The 14,754-nt window shown below is 34.9% G+C and overlaps 1 long non-coding RNA gene across 3 annotated transcripts; it reads left to right on the forward strand.

The window, feature by feature from the left end:
• The first annotated feature begins 2,257 nt into the window (after positions 1–2,257).
• On the forward strand, positions 2,258–14,638 carry LOC143238470 (uncharacterized). 3 transcript variants are annotated; one of them, XR_013020596.1, is made up of 4 exons: positions 2,258–2,543; positions 4,637–4,716; positions 10,874–11,097; positions 14,504–14,638. It is a non-coding gene; the product is annotated as an uncharacterized LOC143238470 (long non-coding RNA). The 3 variants fall into 3 exon arrangements; XR_013020595.1 differs by lacking the exon at positions 14,504–14,638 and having other exon boundaries at positions 10,874–11,201; XR_013020597.1 differs by lacking the exons at positions 10,874–11,097; positions 14,504–14,638 and adding an exon at positions 9,234–9,285.
• The last annotated feature ends 116 nt before the right edge of the window (positions 14,639–14,754 follow it).

Genomic DNA, 14,754 nt, shown 5'->3' on the forward strand with positions numbered 1-14,754 from the left:
TCCTAAAATTGATTTTATTGCGATCGTATTCCAAAATGAAAAATGTTACGGCAGATGTTAAAAATAATTAAATAATAAAATAAAAATAAAGTAGAATAAATGGAATTAAAATTAAAAGTGAGAAGTTTGAATAGATATACATATAGATTAAAATAAACAAGGGGTCTGACTTGAAGGGAAATATTCCTAGAAACTGGTTGTGTGTGTGATGGGGGAGTGCCTTTGGAAAACCTACTTTCATTGGTCAATCACCCGATTATCTGCGTGTTACTACCCAAACTCTACTTTAAATGGGAAGGAAAAAGAAATTACTGGAAGAGGCTTCACTTGGTCCTAACTAGTGAAAGTAGGTTTTCTCGGGGCACTTTCTCCACCTAAAATTTGAGGCGATGGATCTGTAAATCCCAACTAGGGCACCTTGAGTCATCTGCCCTTCCCGACTTACTTACTTTTTACTGTAATAACAGGTTAACACAACGTTCGTGCCTTTGCCTTCACTTTTTCTACTTTACTCGCATTTATCATCATATTCACATAGACAACATTAACCCATTCGGGCCTATACAAACGTCAGCCACTCAGTATAAAATGTAAACATTTTACCTGGTGCGGGATGAAGAAGGAAAGTTAGTAGATTCCATAGATGTTTAGGTTGTGATTTTCCCTTTACACACAGGTATTTGTATCATGTCGAAATTCGAGGCTAAATGAAAATTTCTCCTCGAGAATGTCGCCTGGTCTCCTTCGCTACGAGTCCCTAACGAACCCGGTAAGCTTGATGAACCAGTGGAGTTGTTTTCTCGGGACTTATGTATAAGCTATGCTTTATCAGTAGTATTAAAAGTTTGTTTTCTTCTTTTTCCGAATACTTTATTCAGCTAAAGTGATATTTTTTCAAATCTTATTTTAGTTCACTGCGCGAGAGAAAGTCAGCTTAAAAGTTGAGTAAGGATATTTTATAGAATTCTGTTGTCAAGTGTTCTACATGTAGTTAGTTGCTAAGCGAATTTATTGTTGAACGTATTAAGTGAAATATTATTTTCGGGCGTAATATTCAGATTGTTGTCGAGTTGTAGACAAAACATGTAAGTATCAAATATATATTGTTGGTTGGCGTTACGTACAAGTTTGTTTTAAAGTTGTTTTTTGTTTTGTTTTTTCGTGTCTTAAATTTAATTTCGCATGAAGCTACACGAGAGCTCTTTGCTATTTAACAGTCTATAGAATGACAGCTAGTTATCACCACCCGCTGCGAGCTCTTGGGCTACTTTTGACCTTTACATTAAAATGTCCCTATGGCTGAAAGAGCGACCCTATTTGATGACGTGGATTCGAATACGCCCCCTTCGGATTACGAGTCGACTGCCTCAACCACCTGGCTCTGCTGGGCCTTTAAGTTATATTTGCACGTGTGTAAAAATGTTACACACGTTTTGTATTTTGAGATAGAAAGCAGTGTTTTTCGCTTTTTTCTAACGATTCTTCGGCATTTTGATTTTTGCTCGTTTGTTGTTTAGCGCATGAGCTGTCTGTGCTAAGGCCACCACTGTTATCGAAAAATCGTTTTTAGCGTTAATTAGCGTTCATACTTACACCTGTGTCACTGTGGACCTTCACTGATATAGTGTCTTTTGAACAACTTTATGTGCATAGGAAAATACAAATGTTAAAAAAATGTTATATTCCTTTGTTCTTTCCAAATATAAATATAACTCTGTTTTTTGTTTTGTTTTAATGACAGTTCATTGGCGTCCAATGTTACCTACACGAACTTATATGTATAATATGTAAAAGAAACGAAACGATGAAAGAAACCACTCGTGGTAAGGTGATGTCACTTCTGCAAAAGTGTACACAATGTAATATGATAAGTAAAATGAGAGAACTTTATATAGAAAAGGAAGGAAGTTTGATAACGGAGGAACAGGAAAAGAAGAAACACATCTTCGCAGAACGGAGGTTAAGATTCAATCACATAATGCTATTTTTTAGAAGCATAATATTACTATAATATTCGTATGTGTAAATTATCTTGAACGTTACGTTAACCGAGATTTCTAAGCGCTCAATGGTCAGTGTTTAATTTTTATAAAACGGTGAACTTTCTTTCAGGAACCTTGTAACGTCACAAACAAGTTGTTCGTGAGCTCGGGTTGTTTAAGCTTGCGCTGTGGTTCTGTTCAATCACAGAAACAGTCTGTTATTACTTGTGTAATTTGTTTTTTCGCTGTTCACCTCGGACCGGGGGGGACACTTTGCGTCAAGCACGTAGAACTTGAGGTGTGTGGTAGCTTAGCAACACACTTAGAAACGTAATACTCGCACAAAAATCGATATAATTTCATCCCACGTTTCAGCAGCGACTTATATCTTTTCGACGACGTGCAGGACCAGTAGTTAAAATGGCTTTCTCATCACGACTAAGGAAGCTCTATTCAGTCACAATATTTTGGATTTTGTGGTTAAGCCTAAAGTGTATGTTACATCACGTTTCTGCTGAACTAAAGCTTCCGTTACTAATGCCTGATGTTCAGCCTAAAGTGGTAAGTATTCTGTTTAAATACATAGCTTGAAGTTTTGTACGTATACTACCATATGGTAGGAAAGTATTTTCTTAAGATTAAGTCTGTTACATTACGAATTTAGTCAGTATCTAATATATGATTCCAAGTTCTGTTGCTATATTCCAGTATCTGTTTTTCCAGTTGTTTTACCCGTACAAAAATAAAAAAAAACACGTCATTTGAATATCTTTAAATCTTTTACGAATAAGACATAATACAAGGCTGTAATATGGTACATTCAGCATATTATACAATCATTTATTGCAGTCATGTTTATAAAGAACTTTTTAAACTTTATTAAAGGAAGAAAGCATGAATGTAACAAACGTAGCATCTGTTTCGTTTTTAAGTTTTGTATTTAAAAACATATTTGCTTTTCTTGGTCTTAACAGAATGACTAAAATCTAAGACATAAGAATGGATGGTGAAAATATTATTCTTTCTGAAAACCTATTTGAACTTGTTATCAGTAATTAGAATTAGTATTTCATCTCGCTTTGTAGAGCGAGTCTGAATTTTCTAACTTTGATTGACGCTTAAGACACTGGACACAACGAAACAATATTTGACTCTCAAAACAATAAATGTTTTATGGACTAAAGAAAGTTCCTTTGTTGAAAAGAGTCTCCCCCTCTCCATTATTAAGTTGTCCCAGACTGAGAAAAGCATGCATGGCATTATATACAGGAAACAATATTCCTAGTCTGCCCATATTTCTTGTGCTACCCATGTGATTTTTTTATCACTTTCACTGCTAGATAAGGGAGATTTTTTTGGTGTTATTCTTGCATGATAAGGTCACCTGACCTTTCAATGGAAAACACTTCTAATTATCTTTACATTGTATGTAAATATTTAAAGAAATATGTCTCACAAGAAGACAGCAGTGATACATCAGGTGAATGACCAAGAACTGTAGGTAACTAGGTCAAAAGAAAGTTAAAACTACATGCACCAAAATAAATGAAAATTTTGAAAAATTTCTATATTAAAACATATGATAAGCCTGTATACCACAAGAGAAAATTAAACACATGCACATAGGTAAATATGAATACAAGTAACTATCAGAGTGAATTTTGCCAAATATTGATGGATTCTTTTCATCCCATCTTTTCTTCAGTGGCACAACAGGATGTCTGCAGAGTTACAACGCTATAAACTGGGGTTAGATACCCATTGTGTAGCTTTGTGTTTAACTTCAGTTAAACAGATTTTTCACTATAGGACACGAATGTAATATTATACTGTTTCATTCTGTTTTTATATGTAGTCACTGGAAACTATAGAAATTATGTAAATCAATATGAAAAGAAAGTTGATTAAATAAAGCAGAATAGATTCTGGTGTTTATATATATTAGTATGAATTCATGGAATTTCTCTAAGGATATTGGAACTCATGTAATAATTGTCTCCATTCTGTTGGTTCTCCTAATCTATACCATTCAATCATTTCATTTTCCATCACAGTTTTTAAACAATTCCTATTATTTGTTATACATAAAGGTGCTGGTAATTTATGTACTTTTATTTCCATATTGAGGAATTTATATTTTCAAGTATGATTAATATATTTGCTTCATTATTTATTATTAATTGCATTTGATAACAAACAGTAATTAAATACAATACACACATAACAAATGTTGCACACATCAGTTAAATATATTTTGTAATTCTCCAAGTATTTTACAAGGAAAACTTTCAATATCTACTGTATTATTCAGTTTAGGGGTATGCAAGTTATTTTAAGAAGACATTTTTTTAGGTTATACATGGACAAGTATGTGTTTATTGAGACAAATAAAAATGTTTTGTTGCACATGCTATTTGACATCTTTATCACTGAAGCAAGTAATTATAAATAAGAAACTTATTTGAATATATGTAACCTGAAATATAAGAAAGTGAAGTAAATATATGTATTGAAAAGACAAATAACCCTTTTATTTATATTATAAGTTTGTTCGAGGGATGTGTAATTCTTAATGAATTTTAAGTGCATTAGTAAAGGTTTCTACATATTTTTAGTTTTAAACTTTTAAACATGTATTTATATTTCTCATGCAGGGAAGCTTGTGGCAGGATATGTTGTTAAGCCTAATGGCCAGTAGCTGTTGATTGGAAAACATGACCTTCTGAAACCACAGGTATTTGTAGAAACAATTCGATAATCTTTGAAAATGTGTGCAATTAAAACTAACCAGGAAACGTGAGAACTATTTAAATTTCATAATATTAAATAATTCTATACGAAATAAATAATATTAACTTAATGTTAATATTACCTGTTTCAGATGTTCTACCCTGTTCAGAACAACTTGACAATTTTGCAAGGAGATATCGTGGTGAGGGTTAAAAAAGGTCATTACGTGTTTTTTCTGTGGAAATTGTATTGAAATTTTGTAATACAGTAAAGATGCAATAAAACAATTCAACAGACCAAACTGTAGGTAGGATGATTGAATGCACCATCCCCCCTTCATTTTAGGTGGGGGGATGGTGCATTCAATCATCCTACCTACAGTTTGGTCTGTTGAATTGTTTTATTGCATCACAGGCCTACAAATTCTGTGTTTGTTCTTGTGATTCTCGTGTTCTTACCAATCGAATTACATAATTAGGCCTAGATGTAGGCTTTTTCAGTAGCCGAAATTTACATCTTTAATATAGGCATACTTCTAAGCTTTTCGATCTAAGCGATAGTTCGTAAGTATCAGTCAGTAGGCCTAAATATAATGCAAAGCTTGCAAGCACTATCTCAAAATCTACCTATGTCTTGTACGTAGTGTGAGGTTAAGTAAAAGTTTCATCACAACATACTGAACAGAGCATTAAATTCGAAAATATTACTTCCAAGCGTAAACTCCCATGATCTAGATCTGGCAAGCCATTTGTAGCTTGTAGCTGCATCAATCTTATGTGTATATTGTGCGGTTTTCCTACGCCATTTGTTCTAAAACATGTCTAGCCGGTTTTATTGTCGAACACCTTACTCTCCTTAGTTGCCGAAGACGCTGACTATAGTGTACGTTTAGTGTACAGTTAACGGGCCACTCGGATCCAGATGCGCCCCACATCAGCCCCTCCGCTCCCTTTAGTCTGAGCCTCGATTTTACAACAGGGCTCATTAGACCTGTGTTTGTGGGTCTCATTAATCCATGATATTTCAGATTATCACTGCCCTCTAATAAAGTGCTGGAGCTTTATGGTAAAAAAACAGATAGTAAAAATGTTGTATTTTCTTGTATAATTAGAACACAAAAGGAGCGATTTCAACGGCCTGAAGCCTCTACTCGAATTCTATTGCTAATTTTTTTTTAGGTCTTTTCATTTAATAGACGTGCTAATAGATATTATATCACAACTCGTTTGCCTTTTGATAAGTTTTAACAGGAATATAATATATTTGTAATTGTTTAAGTATTTTCGAGAAACATGCAATTACTTGTGTTGTAACGAGCACACATTATTGTCCCAGCGATGCCCAGGCAATCAGTCAGCTCGGTAGTCACTGTGAGGTTCGCGCGTTCGACTTAAATACATTGTACAGTTCAGTCCAATTTCCATTCTGTTCTATCTTCATTCATTGTACATCAGAGTTTTTCAATAAAAAACTGTATTTTAGCCTGTTGAGTCATCTGGGAAACAGATTCCAATTATGACAAGCAAGCGTCTGAAACTTTCCCATATTAAACAGTTCTGCAAGCCAGTTACTAGTACTACAAGTGACAATGTAGATGCAGATAATCCAACAACTTCAAGCATAAGAATAGAAATTTGCCATACAGAGGAATTACCATGTTCATCACAGGACGAGTCTGAAAATACTTGTGCAACTATTGCACATTACTAACCACCAGATAGTTGTGAAACAAGTTTGTGCAGTAATAAAAAATCTGACACTTCACAGATACAGTATAGGAAGCAATATCATCCAGACTCACAACTAATACCTCGACAGAAAGCAAAATCTCAAAATATCAACTTCCAGGGTAAGTGGTTTGATGAGTTCCCATGGCTGCACTTCGACAGTCAGACTCAAAAAAGTTATATGCTTTTATTGTGCCAAGGCAGAAAATAGAGGCCTTTTTACAGAGAAATTGGAGAGGCCAGTGGAGTATACCTTCATATCCACCAGTTTGTGCAACTGGAAAAAAGGCAAAACAGAAATTCAACGAACACCAGCCCTCCTCTCAGCACAGATTCGCTATATCTCCAGAAGGTTCACTTGATGTAACTCCAGTGACTGTCCAGCTACATGATGGAAAAAAGAAGCAGCAGGAAGAATGCAAAAGAAGTCTGGCCAAAATATTCAGAAGTTTACGTTTATTACTACGTCAAGGTTTAGCATTACGTGGACATACTGATACGGAGGGGAACTTCCTGCAGTTAATGAAGCTCCTGGAAGAGGAAGATCCTTAGTAGATGGCCTACTTGTCAAAGAAAACCACATTCACATCACCCCAGGCTCAGAATGAAATAATGGAGATGTTCAGCCATCAAATACTCAGGAACATTACACACGAAGTGCAACAAAGTAAAGTCTTTGCATTAATGGTTGATGGCACTCAAGATGTTACAGGTGCCGAACAGGAAGCAATATGTATACGATACGTAGATGAGAACCTTGACGTCCATGAGACATTTCTTGGTTTGTATAGTGTGTCCAATACAACTGGTGAAACTATCCTCGACTACACTTGATGTACTGACTAGACTCAATTTACCACTTTCAGGATTAAGAGCACAAACTTATGATGGAGCCGCTAACATGAGTGATGCGTACAGTGGATGCCAGGCAAAAATAAAAGAGAAGCAACCGTCAGCTTTGTTTTGTCACTGTGGAGCACACAAGGCTAATTTAATAATACAACATGCAGTTGTAGCTTGTGAATGTGTTAGATTCTATCCAGTAGGTACATGAACTTGCTTCAGAGGTTAGGCAAATACAAGAAAATCTTTGAAAGTATTGTATCGTCAGACAGCCACAATAATCCAGTTAAATACATCCCCTCACTGTGTCCAACACGCTGGTTGTGCCACCTATCTGCAATTACATGTGCTAATGATCACTACAGTGACATTGTTGATTCTTTATCTGAATTAGCAAATATAAAATCAGATGTAGCAGTGAAAGCACGAGGTCTGCTGGACAGATTTGACAAAGGAAAGACAGTTTTAGGATTGTTGATGGCTCAGCATCCGTTAGCTGCATTAGAGGAACTAAACCGTACATTCTAAACCATATTAGCGACAGTATCTGGCATGATTGATGCATCTGCAATGACAGTTGAGCAACTGCGGGAATTGCGAACAGAGGAAAATTACAACAAGATATTTGATGAAGCTGAGAAAAAGGTAACTTCCCTAGATCTGGTGCCTATTGAACTACCACACATTCGCAGACCCCCCAGAAGGATCACAGGTGATGGCTCAGCACACCATTCTGCAACAACTAGAGATTACTACAGAAGCCAATATTTTGAATTTGTGGACACAGTCATAGAACATCTGACCACTAGATTCAATGCAGACAACAATGACTTGAGGCAATATCTGGCACTTGAGAACATGATCACATCTGGCAAGATTGACAACTCGGTTATAAACTTCTATCCAGAAATCTCTGTACAACGGCTCGAGTTTCAGTTGCCCAAGTTCAAAGGAACAAACAACAAAAGCAGTATCTCTGAAAGGTGCGATGCAAAGGATGCTTATTGTAAAATGCATGAAACAAGCCAGCAGATGTTTAGTGAAATGTTTCTTCTCATGAAAATTTTACTTGTATGTCCAGTATTCAGCTGCGAATGTGAACGCAGCTTTTGTGCATGAAGACGGTTGTAGACGTGGTTAAGGTCAACTATGTCTCAATGCCTTTTCAACTATGTGGCAGTTTGTCACATTCACAAAGATGAGGTCGACAAGATAAATATAGAAGAGCTTATGAAAGGATTAATAAACAGATCATCACAAAGGAGGTTTATGTTTGGGAACATGTAGACTAGAGGACTAAATGAATCTTACTTCAATGAAAAGTATGAATAATTATGTGCTTAATTGTAATGATGTGTAATTTTCAAGAGTTTGCAAAGACATTTTAATTATTTTTATCAAACAACATGAACAGTTTTTAGTATATATAAACTTATCAAGGGTAATTACTAACTTCATTAATATTTGAAAACGTAATTCATGCAATGAAAGTTATTAGTGACTTTGTCAAGTATAATGGCCATCTTTTATACTGTGCAGTGTGCAGGAATAAATTCATGTGGCAGTTAATTTGTGACACATATGTCTTTATTCTGTCAACATTTTGAAAACTGTTCACAACATCTCACTTATACAAACCTACATGGAAACCTTGAAGTATCGTGTCAACAAGATTATTCTGTGACTGCATGTTTACAGTTTTCAGGTTCACGTAATCAGAGATTACCAATTTATAAATTGAACAGTTCACATAAGTGGTTGCAAAAATTATCCTCCCCAATCGGGTGTAACAAATTACGCCCCTGGTAAAGAAAGCTTGAATTAAAATGTTTAAAATTATGAGTTATTAGCTTATAATACTGGAGCAAATAAATATACATTAATATAAATCATGGTTTCTTGATTTTATACATGTTATACTTAACAGTCAATTTGAATATTTTATTAACAGGCTGCTCGTTGTACGATGAAAAATTTCAGAGATGTTGACATTGAAGTTGGGAAAGAAATTTCTGAAGCAAATATTTACATTTTAACATTTTATTTCACATTCAACAAACAAACATAAATATAATACAAATGATTGATTTCCTTGTGATTACAAAAATATGACATTTATTTTGTTTTTTAGTATATGTTTTACTTGGAAAATATTTTGTATAGTTATGAACTACACCCTTGTGCAAATTAATTGAGACAAATGGTCATTTTACAATATTTTTAACATGGCGGCCGGTGTAGGCTCGCTGGACCCGCTTATTTCCTTTAATAGTCACTTTTTCACGCAGACGGCGTTATTAGCTGTGTTTTACAGTACGGTCGATCTATTTTTGGGATATATGACGAAATTTTGAGGAATATTACGTCATTCGAAATTGCGTTAGAAGGGCATGGAGACCAGTCAAAAACGACTTCTTACCAACTCAAGAAAGAAAAAACAGTATCAATGGGGTCTGAAATACAAGAACTGGACGCAAGAACAATAGAGGAAGGTGTTATTCAGTGACAAGCCTTATTTCTTCGTACAGGGTCAAAGAAGTCTGCATGTTCGCAGATCTGCTAGTGAGAAACTTCGAGAATCTCACATCAATCAGTTCGTAAAACATCCCTTGAAGAATATGTTTTGGGGCTTTTTTCAGCTACTATGGCGTCGGGGGCTTACATATCGTAGAAGGTATGATGCGAGGACCACAGTACATCGAAGTTTTTTAGAGAAGAGTGGTTCCAGAATTGAAAAAGAGATTTCCAGATGGATCTGGCATTTTTCAGCAAGATCTTTCTCCGTGCCACACATCGAAACGTGTGAAGAATTTTATGATTACAATGCAAATAAAGGTGATGGACTGACCTGGAAACTCTCCAGACTTAAATCCTATTGAAAATCTTTGGGCGATTTGTAAAGAAAGACTTCGGGGAAAATACTGTACTATGAATGATAAGCTAATTGAAGCCATAATTGAGGTGTGGTACTGCGATCCAAAAATTGGTAAAGATTGCAGTCAACTCGTGGACTCGATACCAAAGCAGATTAATGATCTTCTGAAAAATAAATGATAAAAAGTATCATGTGTTAATTTGCAAGTAATTTTTGGATTCTTCACATTCCAAGCAAATGAATATTTTTTTGTTTTTAAAATGTCTTCTTCCGTGTTGCAATTAGTCATTTTCAGTAACAATTTAAATGCTTATTATGAGTGCCTCTGTGTCTCTAACTTAAAATGACGAATACTTCTCAAGTTAAATGGATGTTTTTATATACCACCACCAACAACAACAACAAAAAATATAATAATAAACAATAAGTAAATTCAATAACTGGTTACATTCTGATGAACTTATGTATTGTGGGTATTACAATTTTAATTAACATATAGAACATAACAACGTTTCGGTCTTCTTAAGTCATCTTCAGGCTAACAAAGAGAGTTTGCAAGTGAATCTGAAAATGATCTCAGAAGCTCGATACGTTGTTCTGTACTTTGTGCTAATTAAAGTTTTATTACCCATACCAGTCATCTTGAGAATACATTTTTACTTCCAAGTTGGTTTTTTATCGTCACGGAAAACTTTGTTTTGTTTACTTCTGTACAGGCCAACTGGCAATGATGAAATGTGTAATTTCTACCTGATGTACTATGTGGAAGGTGACAGAATCGTAAGTAAACAGGATTGCTTCTCTCCAGGACCTCCAATCTACCGTTGGTGCTGGGACTCTCGCTTGCGAAGCATTCCAAACTCCATTGATAAAGATGAAAGCACTTCAGAATAATTAGGCAGATTTCTAGTTTGATAGCATAATATTCCTTCTACATGATGTAAGTTGTGTTTTCGTCCTTTTATTGGCCTCTTTTTAATTGTGTTTGAGTTTTGTATCTGACTTGTGACCATTATTTTGTTTAAACTCGATTTATTTTCACAGACAGACTTGTTGCTTTGCGCAAAAAAAACAAAACAAATAATCTTTTATTTAAAATTTAATATCAAAAACGTGTCATTAATTGGGTGAAAATGTATAATTTCTTTTTCAGTGCGGTGTCAAAATATTATTGTTATTCATAGAATATTATCCAATTACACATTTCTTATCTAAAACTGTTGGTTCTTATATTAAATGTATATTCACTATAATGCTTTAAGTTGTAACTTGTAGACATTGTACAAATGTATCTCTTATGATCTATGTCTTTTATATGTGGTTACAGTTTGTCTTTTATTGTAAGCAATGTTTCATCTCATTTGTGTTATTTTAAACAACAAAATCAGTGCTAGTGAAAATTGCACAGCTTTCGAGAAAACCTGACTTAGGTACTTGTATGTTTTCAGTGAAAGCAGTTTCTTATTTTCTTAGAACTTGACCATATATTTGGTAATTATTTTTAATTTTTATTGTTTTTTAATTTTATTCATGATTGGGAGCTGTGACTGTAAAATCATTAATCTCGGACTTATTTGGTGATGTTATGTTAACCAAAGCCTATGTGGAGAAAGTGATCTGAATGAACCTAACCCTCCATGGTCTGTAAGACCAAAATCACAACAATGAGAAGAAAGCCTTTATGACGTCGCCCAAAAGTCCACTGTTTAAAGATGGAAGAAAGTTTTTATAAGTGGTCTTTTGGCCACTGTATAATAATCGACATTTCTAGGAGTTCTGGCCACCTTATAAAAGTTGAAATTTATAGGACTTCTCGTTACGTTTTATGACTAAATTTCAAGTTTATAAATAATTTCAGCGACTTGTTTGTTTGTTTTTTGAATTTCGCACAAAGCTACTCGAGGGCAATCTGTGCTAGCCGTCCCTAATTTCGTAGTGTAAGACTAGAGGGAAGGCAGCTATTCATCACAACCCACCGCCAACTCTTGGGCTACTCTTTTACTAACGAATAGTGGGATTGACCATTACATTATAACGCCCCATGACTGAAAGGGCGAGTATGTTTGGCGCAACGGGAATGCGAATCCGCGACCCTCAGATTACGAGTCGCACACCTCAACACGCTTGGCCATGCCGGAGCTTATTTCAGCGACACTGTACATTTCGTGGTTAAGAATGTATTTGTGTTGAATCGCTGTTAAAAGTGGGTGTGAATATAATGTATTACTAGTTGCTTTCATGTGATTTTGCTCGCTTTCAATTAAGAGATCTACTTGTTGATGACTGAATAAAATAGTTTCCTTTTATTATCCGATCTTTCTGGATCTCCACAGACTTTTAAAAGAAATGAAGAAGAAAACATGTACTTAATAAACAAAGGTATACAGAAGTTAGATACTTAGAATTTATATAGATATACAGTAAACCTAAAACTAAATAAGTGACCTGATAATGTCAGCCACACCCAAAATTGGTTTATCACGTGCGGTGCTACAATTGAGCTCCCTTATCTACACGCCAATTATGGAGAAATGCATTTTGAATAACAACAAAAAATATATATATTATTTAGTTATAACCAAAAACAAGCCAAAACAAAAATAAAATAAAAACACTGCACTAATTGAAAGAATCTCGGGGTACAAGCTATAACGTGAGGTATAAAATTTACCCTAGGTTTTAGAGGCGACTAAAGAAGTAGGACCCACATTGCGGTGGAGATACATCGTCTATCAGTTCATTCACCCATCTCACATAAAGAAATGAAATAAAGTAAAATAAAAAAAACAGCAGTAGAAATTAAAATTAGAGAGCGATTTCCACATTTATATCACCCTTCACTGTCTGTAGACAGCTGTGGGTAGCTGACTGCTTTCCATAGTAAAGAAAAAACTGAAAAATAAGAATAATAAAAATAAGGTACTAACATCTGGATTAATTAAACTGAGGCTTGGCGTGGCCAGGTGGTTATGGCACTGGACTGGTACTCCGAGAGTTACGGGTTCGAATCCCCGTCACATCAAACATGCTTTCCTTTTCAACCTTGAGGACGTTATGCAACGGTCAATTCCACTATTCATTGGTAAATAGCCCAAGAATTGGTGGTGGTGACTAGCTGCCTTTCTTCTAGTCTTACACTGTTAAGTTACGGACGACTAGCATAGATAGCCCTCGTGTAGCTTTGCGCGAAATTCAAAACCAAACAAGTAAATTCAATAAAGTTACCTCTGGAAGTTAGCATTTCAGCCCCATTATGGCAGAAAGGCACTAATTGGTAACCCAGTAAACTGCTAATTGTATTCCCCATACCTATCGGTTCTTTCGAAAATCTATTGTTCTTCGTTTAAATGTGTAATTGGGTAAAATGTAACGGACTTACTAAATAACACCCGCACGTTAACATTACTCACGTTTTTATACTGCTCAAATTGTTTATTTCACTTCCAAGGAGATTCCATTCGTTGAGCCACGCACAAGACGTTAAAACTCCCACCAAGCAAACGATAACAGAAACGTATAAATTTGAAACAAAACGAAAGACAGTGTTTAGTCTCTGAATATTTCACAATGTTGGCGTACATTAACACACACCAACACATTATATGCTCACCTGGCTATCAAATAACACACATCAACATATTATATGCTCCCCTGGCTGTCAATTCCAAGAATTAACAGCATAAGAAAGGACACAATTGACCATAAAGGGGGAGGTGGCAACTGTAGAACAACTTCTGGATAAACAAGGAAAGCTAACTCTGGACCTGAAGAAAATACACCATGTTAGATTATATTTGAACAAAGACCGTGTTTGTACTCTGAAAATAACACAGCAGGTCACTGTCTGATAATACTAAGTTTATATTAAGATGTTGATACACTGTAACTTACCAATAAACGTTTCATTTTAAATGTTTTAGAACCAAGATTAAAGAAAATATTAATAAGGTTTGTTCTGAATACGTTGATTTAGTACAGAAACAGAGCTTTTAGTGTTTATATAAACAACTGAAGCACAAGAAGACTGAATTATCTTACCGGACTTCACAACGTCAGCAGCTTCAGTCCCGTCGCCTTTCATGTAGACCATGTGACCGAGAACGGAAAATATCACAGTACCAGCAAATATGCTGGTAGCAGGGTTAACAAAATATAGAATATTTCCGTCTCTAGAAATAAAGATATAGAAACAATAATGAATGTGTTCAAAGTGTACAATAATATCTATTGAAAGAATAACGAATACAGAGTACAGAGAATTATTATATTGAACATTTTTGTGCAAAATCATTGTTAAATAATCAAATAAAAAAAAAATTTGGTTTTTTTTGTTTTGTTACCGGAAGAAGTTGTGGCTAAACTTGTAGCTTCCAAGAGTTACGACGGAACCGAAACCAACACCAAAGGTGAAAAACACTTGTGTTCCTGCTGTCACCCAGACCTGATAACATTAATATAATAAATTAATACTGATTTCACAGAGTTCACTTCTGAGAAAATATAACACTAATTTAGTTTCGTTGCGTTTTGATTAAAGAATTATTAACTGGTATCAAAACTTGAGAGCAAATAAACGAAAAAAAAAAAAGTCGCTTGA

The sequence above is a fragment of the Tachypleus tridentatus genome, chromosome 13, assembly GCF_004210375.1.
Source record: "Tachypleus tridentatus isolate NWPU-2018 chromosome 13, ASM421037v1, whole genome shotgun sequence".
Taxonomy (NCBI): domain Eukaryota; kingdom Metazoa; phylum Arthropoda; class Merostomata; order Xiphosura; family Limulidae; genus Tachypleus; species Tachypleus tridentatus.